The sequence below is a fragment of the Catharus ustulatus genome, unplaced genomic scaffold (assembly GCF_009819885.2).
Source record: "Catharus ustulatus isolate bCatUst1 unplaced genomic scaffold, bCatUst1.pri.v2 scaffold_98_arrow_ctg1, whole genome shotgun sequence".
In the NCBI taxonomy this organism is placed as follows: domain Eukaryota; kingdom Metazoa; phylum Chordata; class Aves; order Passeriformes; family Turdidae; genus Catharus; species Catharus ustulatus.
In genome coordinates this window covers 27,109-32,440 of record NW_024879562.1, presented here as the reverse complement: position 1 = coordinate 32,440, position 5,332 = coordinate 27,109, and the positions used below count along the sequence as shown (strand labels likewise).

At 45.8% G+C, this 5,332-nt stretch overlaps 1 long non-coding RNA gene across 1 annotated transcript; it reads right to left on the bottom strand.

Annotated features, from left to right (window-relative positions):
• Window positions 1–2,395: 2,395 nt before the first annotated feature.
• LOC117011596 lies at window positions 2,396–5,091 on the bottom strand. Its single transcript, XR_004421028.1, has 5 exons — window positions 4,975–5,091; window positions 4,261–4,341; window positions 3,740–3,847; window positions 3,270–3,379; window positions 2,396–3,124 (listed from the first exon to the last, which is right to left on the bottom strand). It is a non-coding gene; the product is annotated as an uncharacterized LOC117011596 (long non-coding RNA).
• Window positions 5,092–5,332: the final 241 nt, after the last annotated feature.

The window sequence follows — 5,332 nt, the reverse complement described above, 5'->3', positions numbered from 1 at the left end:
GTGAGAAGGGTTGTTTCTTTTTGTGCAGAGCAGCAATTTTGTCCTCTTTCAAAATAAGATGGACAGACCCTTCAGTCTTGTGCTAAACTGGCTGTGTGTTTGTTTTGGTGGTGGGGAGGGTCAGAGACACAGATACAGACACCAGTGGAAGGAATAGTGTAATTTACTGCCATGCAAAAGTGCAAAAAAGACAAGGATAAGCTAAGCAATGCACCTCAGCATTGATACTTGAATACACTGAATACATTGATACAAGAAAGCTTGCCTCTAGAGATTAAGAAACAGACATCACCTGATACCCCAGTCCTTTCCCCTGCATCCATCCACACATCAGCTGGGGGAAGCTGTGCCAGCCAAGCTCTGAGGAGCCATGGCCAGGAATTGGGAAATCCTGCAGTGCCTCCACCTTTGCTGGCCATGGGGCTTCTGACTGTGCTGTGAGTGTAGCCTGGCTTTGATAGTGCTGAGGGGGTGTCAGAATCCATCAAAAACACCCCAAAGCTCTCCCCAGGGTCTTTGCACCACAGGACTGCACTGGACACAGCAGAGTCTGTTGTAAGAGATGATGGCAAACTCTCCCCAGCCTGGGAGGTGCCTGGGTTTTCCTACCCAGCCTGGGCATGTATTAACCCATCAGATTCTGTGCTGTTCAGGGGGACCATCACCACCACCAAGACCAATTGGAGAGGGTCAACAGAACATCACTGGAATCCATGGAGTGCTGATATTTCCCTTATTCTGTCTCTGTCACTCTCTTACCTCTTTTTTATCTCTTTTTCTTCTTTTTTCACTCTTCTCTCTCTCTCATATTTGATATCAAATAAAACCCTATACTATTGACTCTGGCATATGGCCTTGTTTGCACCTTAATTCAAGCAGAGGCATTTCTAAGAACTTTCATAACTGGATCTTGACAAAGGGTCATCTACATAGAGGGCAGCTTTGGCTCAGGGCCTGTTGTTCAGGCCTCAGTCAGAGTCCACAGTTAACATTCCAGTTTTGCCAAGTCAGTAAAACCATTTACAATTGGGCTACCCATGCTGAGCAGCTTTCCTAGTGTTTGGAAAGTTACAGCCTTAAAGAACCCAACAGATTTTCCTCCTGTGAGGATACCAGCCAGTAGCACAATGCCAATTCTTTGCACCTCTTTTCTGTGTCTTTGGTGCTTTTCAGAGTTCCTCAGTCCCCAGCAGGATGAAAGCACGGGTGATAATGTAAGTGATTTGAGAGCTCTGTGTTGTGCCTTGCCACATGAGTGTTCATGACAGACTGGACACCCCACTCGTGGGTCTGTTGAGTTAAATTCATCCTAATTCTGTGCAAACAGCAGCCCTGAGATGCTGAGAAGATCAAGGACAGTGGGTGGGTGTGCATGCACACACCCATGGGCTGGCTGCTGTGTGGGCAGAAGGTTTTGGACAGCAGCACATCTTCACTCTCCCAAGTTGGAAGAATAGATTAAATTTATATGAAATGAAAATATTTATCAACATGTATCAAATAATACATGTTCATATCTATCATATATGCAATTTATAATATATAATGCTACATATGATATATTTTAATATATATACTATAATAAATAGAATACACAAAATATATTTGATCTTTTTCTAGGCCATTGCCTGTGGGGCATATAGACAATCACCTAGTGTTACTACACTACTTCTGGTACTATGTATTATAGCACCACATTCTCTGGGGAGTTCCTTTAGGGAACTTCACAAAAAGGATTTCCATCATTTCAGCACGTGTGAGTCTTTGTTGTTTCTCAGTTCTCCAGCATCCTTCTGCATTTTGGAGCATCTCAGCGCTTGTGTCCATTCCTTTCCTTCAGCCCCAGCCTGCAGCAGTTTCAGTCATTGTTGTCTCCCCTTTGCTCCAGCTCCTTTGCCAAAGTTCTGCCAAAGGCAGCAGAGCTGGCTCAGGATCACTCTTGGCTTCTGGTGTCCAGGATGACCTTCAGAGGACACTTGGAGCACTTCCTAAAGAACTGCCAGTGGGATGGGGGTGGATTTGTCCTTCCCCGGGTGGCTCCTGGCTGGAGTTCTACACTCAGTGGAGTCCCGGAGTTTTCTCAGCAGGTTTTGCAGGGAGTTCTCAGTGAACGTGTGGCTCTGCTGCCATCCCAAATCTGCGCTTTCCTTGCCCAGCCTGAGTGCACGTGGGGCATGAGCTGGGCATGGCTGGAGATGTTCGTGGCCAAAATCCTCCAGCATCATCACCTTTACATCTGCTCATTGCTTTGAATAGCACAAATCTACACTTCCTTCAGTTCAAACATTGAGTTTCTTGCAGATCATTGCATCAACACTATTAATGTACAAATAGACAAAAACCAACTTAAGTTTAAAAATTACATTTATTTTAAATTGCTACACCCATGCTGCCAATATATAAACATACAAATATTTCTTTAAGAAACTAATTTATTTTTAAAATTGTGCTATGTAGATATATACAAATATGCACTTCAGTTAAAACAGTTAATTTATTGCAACCCTCTACAACCACTCGCTATACACAAATATGAAGTTTAACAGCTTAATTTATTACATATTACTACAACTGTACAGCCCGTATACAAATACAAAAATGTCAATATCCCTCTCTAAAGAATCCCAGACTCAGAACTAAACACATAGAATTATATAACTATACTACTCAACATATATTTAAATATCTGTAAATACATAACCATACAACATACAGATGTAAATATATAATTAATATTTCAAATGACATAAAGCAAGATGTACATAAATACACACATAACAAACCTATCTATAAATATACAAATATCAATGTGCCATGATCCTTACAACCCTATCAACAGAATTACACAGCTATACAACCGCACAAGTATGTAAATATAAACCCAGATGTGAACAGATTAATATACATGGATCAGTATAACAATACACATACATATATGCCTATACAAACATCTGTCAACATAGGTAAATATCCATAAACTTCCAGCTATCTCAGTTGAACTCTACACATCTGTAACTAGAACTCCAGCAGGAGGGATTGCAGCCACCGATGTTCCCAGGCTCTCCCTCGGTCTCTTCCTCCCGTGCAGAGCAGCTCTTCTGGACAGGGACAGCAGATGGGACATCTGGGAAGCAAGGGGAAACTGAGTCAGGAGCAGAGCATTTCCCTTGGCAGCCCCTGCATTTCCATCAGGGAAGAGAAAATCTCAGCGCCTCCCCAGGAGGGCTGGAAAGAAAAAGCAGGCCGAGCAGACCACGGTGTGGCCTTACCCATGGCTCTCGCATGGCACCAGCAGCTCCCTGCTCACTGCTCTTGCTCCTGGCCTTTGGCTTCTCCCTGCTGGCTCCTGTCACTCCTCCTGCTGTCTTCAAGGTCTTCACTGCAGATGTGGCAAAAACAGAGGCTCAGGAATTGGTTCCAAGGCCTGGCAGAGCTGCAGTCCCGGACCCCTCTGTGCTCCCTGCTGGCCCCTCCATCCCCTCAGCCCCGCCATGCTCTGGGCAAACCCCGAGTCCCCTTCAGTTTCTCCAGAGCCCCGCAGTCCTCTCACCCCCTCAGTCCCTTCTGACCCATCCTGTCCCCTTAGACCCGCCACCCCCCTCAGCCTGTGCCACTTCCCTGTCACCTCAGTGCCACCATGGCCCTCTGCTGCCCCACAGCCTCAGCCCCAGCAGCACCTCAAGGTCACCGTCCCTTCAGTGTCACCCCTCCTCAGCCCCCTGAGCCCCCTCAGTCTCACCGTCCCTCAGCAGCTCCTCAGGGGACAGTTCCTGGGGCCAGCGGCAGCTCCCACTGCTCCAGGGACACCCGGGGCTGGAACTGCTGCTCTGCCCAGCCCGGCCGCCAGCTCGGACCAGCACAGCAAGAGGGGACAGAGGGGACACAGGGGAAAGCAAGACGTGAAAAAGGCATCAGAGGGGAGAAAGAGGTAAAAAAACGCCTGTACCTATATAGGTATCAATCTACGTAACTAAACTCCCAGCTATAAATACAACTATAGCTATTTATAAACATTGGTATATATATTTAAATATATAACTAAATACATTTTTAAATGCAACTAGGCACATCCATAACTTCATATGTAGAAATAAAACTATATACATCTACAACTCTATATAAAAATTAAACTATACAGATCTATAAATACAAGTATATAGACATATAAATACACCTATATAAATCTATAAACATAACTATATAGATATATAAATATAACTACACATATCTAAAAATATGAGTATTGCAGAGGGATTTCACCTGCCCGATGGTCACAGGCCCTCCCTCTGTCTCTTCCTGCCACACAGGGCAGCCCTCCTGGAGAGGCAGCTCAGATGGAATCTGGGAAGCAAAGGGAACACTGAGTCAGCATTGGCCCTTGTGCACGTTTCCCTTGGGCACCAATTGCCCTTCTGTCAGGAGCTTTTCAAGATGGTCTGAAAGGCAGACTCTCACTAGGAGTTTGAAGCATGCCCTTTACAGAAGAGGGATCCTTCTAAATGTTCAAGACTCTGGAAAGCATTGAATTTTCTCAATAAAGCCTCAGCACTCACAGTGCAAATGGCACCCATGAGAGCCTGAAACACAGACAGTCCCAGCTCCCACAAAGGAATCCAGCCTTGCTCTTTCTCTGTGCTGACAGAGACACCTCAGTCCTCACTGAAATGGCTGAAGCTGAGGGGGGCTGTGAGCTGAGTTATGAAACCAAATTGGGACACCCGGCTTGGTGACATAACTGCCACAAGATCAGGTTTATTCCTGCCTCTCTTGCCACAGCAGAGGACTCAGTTTCACAATCTCTGGAGAAGCATGGAGGGCAGGGAGGTTGTGTCAGTGCAGGATTTGACCTAAAGGCACTGGGAAGCATCAACCCTGCAGACAAGAACTCAACTCTTCTGATCTCCCTTCCTGTCAGAGGCAGGCTCAGAGCAGCTGTCTCACACCTCTCTAAACCAGTGTGGGCTCTGTCCCTACCAGGCTCCTCATGCTCTGGGGAACTGTTCCTGCAGCTCTCGGTGCCAGATGAAACTTCTTCTGCTGCAGCCCTGTTCAGAGCATCCTCTGCTGGAGACTCAGGGGCAGCATTAACATTGCCCTTGAAAGAAAAACAGAAAGATCACTCACTATTTTCTTGGAATCATATCAGGGATACAGTAAGTCACCTTCTTCACTCCCAGGGCACATGGAGCACAAGAGGGGAACACTGCCCACACGGTTATGACGACAAGCATTTTAAACTCAGTATCTGGGTGGTCAAGGTGAAACTGAAGCCCTTATGAAATTACTTTTGAGGCAAAACATTAATGCAGAAAACCAGAAGACCCCAAGTGAT